Source organism: Thermobia domestica, chromosome 18, assembly GCF_964235325.1.
Source record: "Thermobia domestica chromosome 18, izTheDome1.hap1.1, whole genome shotgun sequence".
Classification (NCBI taxonomy): Eukaryota; Metazoa; Arthropoda; class Insecta; order Zygentoma; family Lepismatidae; genus Thermobia; species Thermobia domestica.
In genome coordinates this window covers 96,311,018-96,324,884 of record NC_137471.1, presented here as the reverse complement: position 1 = coordinate 96,324,884, position 13,867 = coordinate 96,311,018, and positions in this window count along the sequence as shown.

Here is a 13,867-nt window from a genome sequence, read left to right as displayed (position 1 = left end):
AATAATTTTGCTTTGCCTATTTATTTTCATGACTTTCTTGTTCAACTCCTCCAGATACAATTAAGTTGCTTCCTTTCTTGTAAAGAGGAAAAACACTTTTATACGTCATTGACCACGTTTGTAATAGCAAAGTCGTAAATGAATCCAAATCAACAATTGTAAACAATCCGTGGAGGCATGTTATTAACCGACAAATAAATTTTCATTAAGTTGCAGTGAATAACAGAAAAGTTTTATGCTTTGTAACCTTTCTTTCGATCATTCTTCGTATTTACCCTCTATATTATCTCCTTTATTCCAATTCTATTTGATGATTTTCCTTTACACGTCATTTTCTTCAATCCTTTTGCGATTTCATACTCGTTTTGTATAAGGCATCCTACTGAATCTTCAACAACATGCGTGCAACACTTAATATGACCTCACTGACCGTTATTACCAGCGTTTATTTCTTCCGAACCTAATTACATGTCTTCGAATTTTCATACAAATCGATTTTAGCAGTTCCCCATCTTTCGACTTTAACAAAAATGTATTATTATTATTATTATTATTATTATTATTATTATTATTATTATTATTATTATTATTATTATTATTATTATTATTATTATTATTATTATTATTTTCCGGTTACACTTCTCATTGAATACTCATTTCAGAACAATTACAGACCTGAGATTCTGAGCACCGGGAGAGCCTCCGCACTCTTGACACTATTTCCAAAATATTTACTAGATTAGAATATGACATTTGACATCAACGCTTACTTATCGGAAATTTCCATGTATATTTTGTGTTGGCCGAACAAACGTCCTAATCTGTGAGCGTAATGAAGAAATTGAAATTTCTCGGTTAACGTTTATGGTTATACACCGTGGCTAAGAGGGACTGAGTTGATGATGAATAAAATTATGAAATGAAAATGGTGGGAGCTAACGGAAGAACCCTGAAAAAACTACGCATACGATGTTTATCCACCACAGAACCCATTTGGTACGAGATGGGGTCGAACCAGGGACCCCACGTAACTGTTAGTGTGTTTAGTTGATAAGCTTCACTTTTTTCTCATTGTTTTCGTCTATCCAGTAATCTAATTCTGGCGGTATGGGTCTGTATGGCTTACTGGTAGTAAATAAAGATTTAAGAGGCTAGTAACTAGTACCATATTTTAGATTTTTTGAGGGAGGGAGGTTGGCAAGATTGTCCATCAACATAAAAGCTTCGTTTTCTATTAATATATTAATATGGCATTTATTAAATAACATATGCTCCTTAAACTCAGGACGAGGGATTTCCCACTATCCTCTCCAAATGACGTTCCTGTTACTAAGATTAAAAGGAAGCAAATAAGCTCTATTGCATTGAAGTCTACTTAAAACAAGCCAACCCATAGGAATATACAAGAATAACTTCGATCATTGTGTCTTGCCGTTTATTTACCTAGTAGACTATTTATCTTGCATTCTTTTCCTACAACGATATTAAAACTCTCCGTTACAATTACTCATGTACCCATTTACTCCGTATCTATAATCTCCTCTATTTTATCATAATTTTCATTTACCTATTTAGTTACATGTGTGCAATAGTAAGTGTATATCACTCAGTATCTGGTCTTTCGTTTTTTCCTTAATTCTTATCATAATCGTGCCACCAACAAATTCTACTGCCATTACCTTTTCTTTCAGGAGCTTATTAATTGTAAGAGTTACTCCCACATCATAAGTATTTACTCATCATCTGAGTAAAACATCCGAGATGGAATATTCACAGAAAACACAAATCATATTTACCAAATATCAGTTTACTTCTATCAAGCGTTTTGACTAAATATATTTAGAGTGCTACAGAGATATAAGTATTATTGTAATGTAATGATCTGCACTTCTGTGAGCGGAGGTGGAGTAAAGATATAAGCATTCAGGTTTTATAATTGACCCAATAAGTTGCATACTAGAATTTGAGGTAGTCCGATCAATTACCAATAATAAAGTGATTTTGTTATAAAAATAATGATATAGAGGTATAAGTTAAGATACATTAAATCACTGTTAAGATGGTGATAATGTATCCCGTGTACATTATGTGAAATTCTCATAAAGTTATAAAATAACTACTAGAGATAATCGGATTTGTAGTAATTTTAATCTTATATATATATATATATATATATATATATATATATATATATATATATATATATATATATATATATATATATATATATATATATATATATATATATATAATTTCAGACAAAAATTGCCGTTATTCCGTTCAATAGATATGTAGGAGCTTCCTACTCATTGAGTAATGCGAAAACAAACAAAAAGAAAAAGAAAGTACTGTAATCATTGCCGACACTGAAATTTTAAATTCTTACTCGTGACCGTGGCGTCAAAGAACCAAAACATATTACCACCTCGGAGCATTGAAATGGCCTCAGACGCAAAAGTGTTTTTTAAAACTGCTTTGATTGAAGACATATTGTTAGCTGTACACAATGTAAGGCGTCTGCGAATTGAAAAAACTGTAATAATAAGTTTAAGAACAGTAGTCGTTTAAGTATGGAGAATGACGTTTCGTATTGTTAATTTAACATACTACAACGTTCCTCCTGTTGGAAGTCCTAAAGGAATAAAGGCGGTAATTCTTCGGAGGAGGAAGGGAAGCAAACTACTTCAAAAGAAACATTTTAATTCAACTAGATTAATCTTCAGGGTCCTCATCATTCATGACTTTTCTCTTTCTCTTATTATTTTTTCCCTTATTTATAACGTGTTGACGTATTTATTATTTTTGAGATCTCTTTTTTCACATCTTGCTTCATTATCAACTGCAAATTACTTACTCCATATGTCGCTACTACTACACAACACAAACGTCTTTCTACTGTTTCCTTCGCTTCTAATAGACGTGACACAAAGAGCCTTGCAGTGTAAAACAGAGTTGGAAACTTTTCGATACAATATTATTCTGACCGAAGCAGAATAAAACACAAAAGCATGCTAATGAAAGGTGTGTTAAAATGGTAGGAGTTCGCTTTCTCTTACTATGTTGTTACTATTGTCATTAATAATATTAATAATAATAATAATAATAATAATAATAATAATAATAATAATAATAATAATAGTTGTATGTTCACTTTATTACTGCTATTATTACTGTTTTACGATATCGATTGCAAGTATAGCTTGTATTGCTGGTGTATTTTGCCCCCTGTTAAATATGATCTACTCTGTTGTGAATGTAGGGTTGCATGTATCATGTTCCTGCTGTCTGGGCATTCTAATGGCTATGTATGTTGTTTACTGGTTCATAATAATAATAATAATAATAATAATAATAATAATAATAATAATAATAATAATAATAATAATAATAATAATAATAATAATAATAATAATAATATCGTTATTATTATTATTATTATTATTATTATTATTATTATTATTATTATTATTATTATTATTATTATTATTATTATTATTATTATATCCAGGAATTCAATTCCAAATTCAAGAAAAACGAATTCCTCTTTGTGGAAACATAATACTGACTTTCAAGAAGTTAAATCTGTTACATACTTGAATGATCTTGCAGTTACCTTGGGTACGAAATTACTGTTCCAGAAAATCTCCAGGTTATAAAGTCAAAAGTCAATAAAAAATTAGTTTTGATGAAATTCTACAGAAATGTTAGTAATATCTGTAAAATTCTTATTATCTCTAATTGATAGTTGTTACATTTTTCGTTTTCAATTTTTTTCATAAGGTTTCTCACACATATTTTTACTTAGATAGTCTTATTTCGATATATTGGGAATCTTATTCTTTTCTTCACATGAACTCTTTCTCTAAATCTTCCATTTATAATCGTATAGTGGCGACTAATAAATTTCAGACAGCTTTAGGTCTACTTGAATCCACACTATTATCTATTGTTTGTCAGCAATTTCTGAATTTCTTTGTTAATTTCTTCCTTTTTTAAAAAAAAAATATTTCTTTGAGTAAACTTTTCCTCTTTTCTTTCCTTTTTCTTCCTTTCTAATGGGTGTGTTCATACTATTTTACTATTATTTTTATCGATTTTTAATATACTTATTTAATTTATCAATTTGTATTACAAGTGGTATGTGTATAGAGCAGTATGTGCTTTATATTTAGGAAAAGACAAACATTAATAGACGCAATTTTATTAGTTACATTGCATTTAGTTATATATACATACAGTACATAAATAATAATTTCTACAAACAAAATAGAGACTATCAGTTGCGGACTTGTTTCCAAAAGGTACTATATCCATTTTCTTTTTCAGAATTTGGGATTTTAATGGGAACAGAAAGGTTTGTGGTACTTTTGCATAAATATGATGATAATTTGTGCCAGAAGGCTCTGAAACAATGTTAAAAAACGAGTTTAGAAACACATTTGTTCCAAAATGTACTAGAATCTGTACAGTGACTGTCTATTAACCTCATATTGTGCTCCACTGGTCTTGAAGATCTCTTGTTTTCGTGGTATGCTCGTGCTGCATCTGTGTGCACTTCAATTGGTATCTGGCATTTCTCTTTCTCTTATATGTTCGTACCATCTGCAACAAGAAAGATTGAAGCAAACATTAAAATGCAAATTCAAATTGCTGCGAACTACATGAAAAAGAATGTTGTTGTTATTGTTGTTAATGATGATATGGTGTTCTGTCCAAAGGCCAGTCTTTGATTCAAAGTGTCTGGGTAAGGTGAACCCATGACAGTTTGTCTTTGTTTGCCATGGGATGGTGATGATGTTCTAAGGAGGGACCTACACCTAAGGTGGGATCCGAACCATTTGTGTCTCCACCGGGAATCGAACCCGGGATCCCTTGAGTACACTCATCCACAAGAGACATATGCAAAAGAAACCAGTCTAAATCTGCAAACATTTATGCATATACAATCAACAGCGTGCTAATGATTTTATGCGTTAGAAATCGGAAATTTCTTCCCAATACTAATAACGTGTCCACTTCCTAACAAAACATTAATAATATCCATTATGTAAAATTAATAAAGTTAATTTGACAATAAACTTCCATTGTCTAGGTTCCTGCGGGGTCAGTTGTGACATTTGTCACAATTTACCCCTAACAGTTTGTCATAACTAGAACCAATGGGTATTTTTTGCTTTTATTGGCAATTCAGTATTCCAGTTTTACTTTACCAACAAACAAAACTGTTTACATGCGTATTATAGTTGCTTTAGTTTTTAGAAAATACAATTAATATTTCCAACTATTTTATATTGAAGAAAACAGAAATCAAACTTACCTTGAAAAATAGATGAAGACCTCCACAAGACCAACTTTCTTCTTTGCTCTGGTTTGGCGCTACTCACACAGATGGGAAACAATAGCCGGTGAATTCATGACTATAGGCGTCAATCAGCATCGCCAGATCATGTATATTGTTTGTACTTTTCCTAGAAACATAACTGTCACAACCTACCCCTGTCACAATAAGCCCCGGTCTCCTATAAGAAATATGATATTTTTCATTTGTAAATTGTACTAAAAGGATTCATGCTTTCATTTGACAACATCGCATTTGACAACATCACTTCAACACTGCAGTAAACATTATTGTTAATATCATTGTTGATGTCACTCTTGTTGATAGCAGTGGTTGTTTTTAACTAGTTTTGCACGTTAGTTACCGTCAAACATTAAACTTTTCGAGTTATTTTTGTAATACGTTTGTTGCTTGAAGCTAGTTATCGAGTCCAGAAGAGGATTATAGTGATCAAGACGCATGGGACTATTGTGCTGAAACACCACCAGAACATTCACGGAAGCGACACAAGTAGGTTGTGGACTTATATGTATTTATCTCATGTAATAAAAATAATGTCAGAGTGTATTTTCTTAGTGTACTGTTTAGTACGTAAGTGCTTTAAAAATCTTGTATTACCGTGTTTTATAATTTTAGTTTCTAAACATACTATATCCATTCTATTTAGTACAAAAATATACTATATCCACATATAAATCCAAAAGGTACTATATCCATAATTTCTATAATTTTAAATATTTTATTAAAAAATATTAAGTACAAGTATGCACCTATGTATTACTAAAATAAATTATAAAATATTCTACCTAAATAAAATAAAATCACCATTCGACAGCAAAATTTAACGATCATATTTGTTTTTTTTCCTGAAAAAAATCCCAAGTGTTAGTACATTTTGGAAACAAGCTCCTCAATTATTATTATTATTATTGACAATGAACGACATACTTTTTAGCGCCACAAAAGTTCATTTTGGCTAAATGGCTATAGCTGCCGAAAGCCTGAAATCTAAACCAAAAAGTTCGTTTTTCGACTTTCTCAAAAGCTACGCATGACAATCTACCCTCACGCTTGTTATTTTGTTTAGCTCGTACTGTCATCTTTCTACTGTTGTAATGAAGATCTTAATGAGTTTATATTTTAATATCAGGTTCACGCTAGTAAGTGATTTGGATCTCATACAGCACTAATTTTTACATAGGTTTACAATAGAATTCGTTTTTATCCATTTTTCTCGAAAACTACACATGGGAATCTAAACTCACGTTTGTTATTTTGTTCATCTCGATGTAATCTATTGAATGACCTATGTCTTATATTTGAACAGTATTTTAGTTAAACAGAAATTATAACTAAGAATATTTGATAATTTTAGGATACATCTCATTAACCATACTATATGGGCCTTACCTTGCAGAAAGGACTTATCTTAAAAAAATTTAAATTGTTGTCACTAGAAAATAGGAGGTTTATAAAAATAGTATTATACTTTAAAAAATTGATTGATAATAGGGAAAATAATATGTTTTTATTAGGCAGATTACTTTTTTCTCGACAGAATCTAAGAGGAAGAAATACTTTTTACATGCCTCATAATAGAATAAATACTAATAAAAATTCTCCACTGTATAAATTATGTGATGCGAGTAATAGAATTGTGACTATGGGTTTAGATTTAAGACTTTCAAGCGAAAGTGTTTTGAGATGTTAATTGATAAACCGTAGATTTTTTGTATGTTATAACCTGAAGAAGGAAAAAAGGATATACTTATTGTAATTTTCATGTTTAAATACTAGCTATATGTAGGTTTGGTGTGGCACATCCTTTGATGATTGTATATAAAATTTTGTACCTTGTATTTGCCTTTGGGTGTTAAGTACAATAAAATATATTATTATTATTATTATTATTATTATTATTATTATTATTATTATTATTATTATTATTGTTATAACCAAAAGGTTAAAGATAATATTTTAACAATTGAAAGTCGAATTCCGATTCATACATCATATATTATGATGGCATGCTACATTCTTCCTCTTACAAATAGAATAAAAGAAAAACAAATCATACATATTTTAGTTTTATTAGTGGTTGCGAAGAAACATATACGCGAGCTAGGTTCGACCCATGGGCATGAAGAGACTCATCGCCTTCACTGCAATAGAATGTTATTTTATCATTGAAGTTACTAGGGTTTCCCACAAGATGAGAAAGAGGATTTTCGTGACGACATACGACACGAGACAGAGCTTGCAATAGAAACAGATTCACTTTCCGAGACGGGAAATAGCTTACACAACTTTATGAAACAAGACAGCATCAATTCTTATCTCGAAGACATCCCTATAAGTTACCATATATCTTCAGTATCATTGCGCTGGACTTATTGTGGAGTCGAAATGTGTTGTATGAAATATTGCAGTCTATGCAGTCTTCCCTTAGTGGTTAGTCTTTATAGCATTGCTTTCTGTCTTTTTTCTTCCCAATTTTTATTAATAAAACTGATAGACTATAGCTATTACCTACCTAGTTACTTTCTCATTCCCCATGTTCCAAAGCTCTCAATTGTTCGAATTCATCTCACAGTATTGTAAACCATTTATCGTCCTCACTTACTCAACATCTAGTTAACGCATTCTCTTTCTATTATTACACTATTTCTCGATATATTCACTTTATTTACATAGTATTTCATTTAACTCGTTAATTTTATTTTCATTCTTATTTATTTCCAACTTCTATATTTGTCCTTCTTTTCTTCTAACATGTTCCCATTTATTTAACTTCCAGATTCATTTGTTTCCTTTCTCTTAATTTCTTCACCCTTCACTTTTGCTTCTATAATATGTTTACCTCTCGTTTTCTTTCGCATTATTACTCTTCCTGTGAATTCTTTTCTCATTCTTCGGCCCTATCGTTTCCATACATTATTCACTTGTTTTTTAAGCAATCTTTTAGTAATCAAGTACTTCTTATATTTATTCTGATCACAATATTCTATGACTTCTTCCTCAGTTCGTTTAATATAAAGATTTATCTGTTTCTACCGTATATGAGTCTTTTTCTTCTGAATTTTATGCAGAGAGGTACGATAATAGACTGACGAACTGAAAATGATAATGGACATGAAATTAAGTAAACAAAAAAGAAAAGAAAAGAAAAAGAAACATAGGTCGATAGCGATGCTATACCATGAAAAGCGTTCAAAAACTGGCAAATGTGCTGATATAATGCTGAATATCTCGTGAACGCGGAAAGGTATTGCTGTCAGGTCAAAAGATTACACAGAAAGTTCACACTAAAAAATGCAATGACATACTGATGACAGCGGAACGGTCGCTCTGCAACGAAAATCTCTACACATGAGCAATATGTAGGTGAATTTTCTATTTGTATGAAAGGATTTCTGTAATGCTGCAACCACCCCTCTACCATTGGTACATCATTGCATTTGTTAGGATTGACCTTCAGTGTAACCTCTTGACCTAACAGCAATATATTTCTACCTTCAACAAATATTCAGCATTATATTATCAGGGCTTTCGCCGGGTTTTGAAGCCTTTCATTGCTCGTAAAACAATGCCGCTTTCGACCCATGTTCGTTAAACTTTTATCTGGATTAAATTATTATTATTACCTCCTTCAGATTGTCGGTGAATAACCGTAACACCTTGTACAGTATACTTATCTTCAAGCGGAAACTACTTTTAGTTTCCCCACCTTACATCTTTTAGCATCTAATCCTTTCTGCATCCAATTTTGCACCTAGCTATGATTTTTGACTGAGCACTAACTCTGCCTTTCACCAGAATGTGATCTGACAAAACGTTTTCTCGAAGAATCTCTTTTCCATTACATACTCCGTATTTACCATGTTGGCTTCCTGTTCTCTCAAAACAGCACTAAGCATTGATGTTAATTTGTGTGTTCAGGGATTAACTTCTTCTTCTTTTTTTGCGTGGATTAGATGTATTCTTAGTGAGTTTGACTTACGTTGTTTTTGTTTCTAATTTCTCGCTTATAGAAATGGCTGTTAACTTTATTGCCATCAACATTTAAATCTCTCCTCTCTTAAAATGTCACAGACTAAATAGTAACTGAAAAGCTAACCAAATTACTTGAAGATAATATGTAAATAACTTGTACAGAAACTTCTCTCAAAATGAATACCATTTTAAGTTTATGTTATAAGATACTACTCGCTTTGCTGGGTTAACATAAGAATAAATAGTAGTATGTTCCGTTAGTCAGTTACTTTTTACTATGGATTCGTCATCAATATCAATAATTTTCGATCATTTTTATATATATCTCTCCCTTTTCATCCGCTACGTTGCGGGGCTGAATTTGGATTTAAATGGAATCGGAAGTGCCACTGTTCACCTCAGCGACCCCGAAGACTATGGACTTGACACTAATATCGGTAATTTTTGATCATTTTTATATTTCTCCCCTCTCCCTCTCCTGAGTTTCACTGTCAAAGTGAAATGATAAAAACCCATTTCAGGTCCGAACCTCTTCTATGTTGAAAATTTAATCAAGATCAGTCAGGTAGTTCAAGAATTATTAAGTCACAAACATAGCCACTTTCGTTTTTATTCAATAGAAGATTGATAAATTACAAATCATGGTTGTTGCTATAAATTAACACAATTAGATTGCAACCTAAATTTCCTTAACTAAAAATAAGATTAACATACTTTCATACATTTACACTTAAAACAGATAACAATCGCACTTATCGAAATCTCGTTATCAATCTACTCCACAATTTTAGTGAAAATTAAACATTGTCTTTTAAATTCCAAATTCCATTTTCATAATGTTTCAACATAACTGAATTTAAATATATAAATACGTACATAAATAAGCTCAATTATTTAAATTATTTTGAAGTTATGTAGAAGTACTTGTAAGTTGTTCAGTTTTGGTCTCCGTTTTTCTTCCTTGATGTTAGCTTCAAAATCAATACCAAAGTTGGAAAATATATACGGTTTATATAATACTGGAATGCAGTTTATAAAGGAAAATATGTATAATGGATGTGTATGTGTGCGTATGTTCCAGCATAATTCTGGAACTTCTGGAAAAATTTTAACCAAACTTGGTACGCATACTACTTACAGTCTGAAAAAGAGTACTGTTGGGGTAAGACTCCCGTAACACATACAGGGGGTAGTGGGAAGCATGTAAAATGATCTTAAATTACCAATATTAGTGTCAAATCCATAGTTTTCAGGGTCGCTTAGACAAATAGTGACATTCCAGATGCCATTTAAGTCCTATTTAAGTCTCCATAAGCACTCGGGGGTGAAATAATGATATATAAAAATATAAGAAAGACCGATATTAGTGTCGAATCAGTAGCTTTTAGCTTCGCTAAGTTAGTTAATGATAGTCCTCATACCATTTAAGTATAGTTTCAGTCTCCAGTTTGAGCAAGACGCCCCAATCACACTTACGGGGGAGTGGGAGGGGCAGACATAAAACTGATAAAAGATATGATCGATATTAGTATTGAACTCAAAGTTTTCGGGGTCGCTTAGATAAAGAGTGATACTCTATACGCTACTTAAGTTCAGCCCCAATTAATACTGGGGGGTTGAAATTGTGACATGTAAAAATTATTGAAGATATCCGAAATTAGTGTCGAATCCAGTTTTTTTTTTCACCTTAGGTTGATTGGTGGCAGTTCTGATAATCTTTAAGTTCAAGTTCATTCTCCAGTAAGGGTACGACTACACCTAAGGAGAGTGGAACGGGGTAACATAAAAACGATCGAAAACGACCGATATTAGTGTCCATAGTTGTCGGGCTCTCTGAGATGAATAGCAACACTGCCTATGCAGTTTAAATCCAAGTTCAGTTCCCATTAATACCACTATAGGGATGGTGACATGAAAGAAATAATCAAAATAAACCCAATTATTTAATTTCTTTGAAGATATACAGAAGAATTTATGAGTTTCAGTTTTCGTCTCCGTTTTCTTTCTTGAAGTCAGCTTCAAAATCAATATTAAAGTTGGTATATAAGGAGAGAGTGATTGATGAACTTAACAATTTAGGAAGAATTTCCAACGCTTTTAAATAACATTATTCTTATTAGCGCCAGAACCTAGCCCAACATGTATCTCGGTGAGAGCATATGGAAAAGTTTATGTAGAAAAAGTTGAATGAACTTTGCTCACACAGTCTCATTTATGTAACACCCCGGGCATTCAATAAGCAAACAATTCAGTTAACTTATTATTATTTGTATGTTTTGAAATGCCTAATTTGAAATGTTCGTTCATCAATCAAAGCGGTTGGGACTTTTATTTTCCTATCAATTCTAAAGACGTACTTTCCGTAAGTATCCATAGAAACTAAACCTGCTTGTACGTATAACGCCACAATAAAGTAGTTGTTTTTCAATTCTCTGATCAACTTTGTAATTTTAGATAAACTATGCAGTGTGAACGAGAATTTGCAATGAAAACGGTTGCATCGTGTATTCGAAAATGTGTTAATATTAGAAGTCGTTTTTTTCTTTTTGTTCAAACAGGATGTCTCGCAATTATGGAAGCAAGTTCCGAATGGAAGTACTTCAAGTCAAAACAACACAATATATATATATATATATATATATATATATATATATATATATATATATATATCCTGTCAACCCATATCTGGCAATGAGTAATTTAGTAGTTACAGGTTTCTGAAATAATGCAATAAAAGAAATTTCGAGCTAAATATTACCAAAATATGTGTGATTATACAGTAGATCCATAATCTGCTCTAATATAAGACAAATGTTTTTATCTTTTGTTGGGATTTCCTCTTAACTCGAAAAAGATTCCGTTCAATTCTGAGAAGTAAACACAATCGTAAATGAGCATGTACGGACTATTGAGCACTAAAAATGATAATTCATTTCGAGATGTTAATGACTCATAGCCAATGATGCAATAACCGGCGGCATAGGGACGTTTGAGCTCGTTTTACTCAAGAATGTATCTCTGTCGGCCTATTCACATTCGAAGCGACGTACCTTTACCCTTTCATGTGGATGGTATGTAACTATGTACGTTGGACATTGTTCGTTATGTGAGACATCGATGTCTCGCAAATGAAAATCGTTTGTTAGTGATCAGTGGTCCAAACATGCACATTTGCACCAGTGTTTCCCTCTCAGAGTTGTCAGGAATCTTTTTCACTCATAACGATATCCCATACGCCATCACCGGACGATCCTGGCACTCGTGTCTTTTGGATAGAGTATGTTATGAGCATATAATGGGTGCATGTTTTGGCAATTTTAGCTCGAAAATTCATTAGCTCATGATTTCAGAAGCCTCTAACTCCTAAATTACTCATAAACTAACCGAACATCTATCCCAGGATATTCGAGAACACATCTTTTAAGAGGCAAATTTGTACCGTTTGTTTTCCACATTCAAATCGACATTGTTCGTTTCATCATCACGGGAAGCGACTGAACCATTTAAAATTAATTTTCTGCTTACCGATTTATTTTCAAATTAAAGTGTGTTTTCCGTACTACATATGTTTAATTTCAGTATAATTCCCTACCGTTAGGAATAGGTTACTAAAGTGTTGGAAAGAAGGAAAGAAGACTGGCTGCATCCGGGTCGGAGAATGTTCGTGAAATAGAAGGAAGTGTTCCGTAATAATACACACACACACACACACACACATATATATATATATATATATATATATATATATATATATATATATTGCAAAAATAAGAAATATGTCCGTATTTTTTTAAGTGTCCGTTAATGTAGATTTCCCTAGTTTTTTATAATAAGGCTATATACAGTACATATAGCGATATTTTGAACATTCTACATTGAAGAAATAACTAAGGCGGGATTTCTTCCCGCGAGATTCTGGACAAGTAAGAATTTGGACGGTGAGATTTCGGCCGAGCAAAACGTCGGTCCGTAAGGTTCTGGGCGGCGATGTAAATTTATTGATCCACATTGTTGTTGATTGATTCACACTCGACTTAGAATAGCAATTTGTTTATAGTGAGATCAGTTGAAATCTTCGAACATTTTAAATTAGATTTTCTGATGCAATACTAGTTTTTGATGTATGGGTAAAAGGAATAATAAGACTACTTTTCCTGGCAGTGCTTTTGCGCATCTCTGAAATTGTTCCATCATGAAGAAGAACAGTTTGCTACCAGAACAACAGAAAACCTCGTAGAGTTAAATAAAAGGAAGCCGTCTTCCAGATCAAAGATCTGCATTCAAGTATTCAACAAAGTAGATTGCTTAGCTGACGTTGAAAGATGTCTTAATGACTAAATTCTTCGTATAATCTTGGTAACACTGTAGCTTGGAAACTAGGAAAGCATGAAAAATAAATGATAAATATGGGTCATTTTTATCAATGATTGGCTGGCAACCATAACCATTCCTAAAAGTCATTGTGTTGAAAATCTGCGCAGGATGATTCAACGGGAAAAGCTAAAAAGAAGTATGTTTGTTCCTTTAGGCAATGTA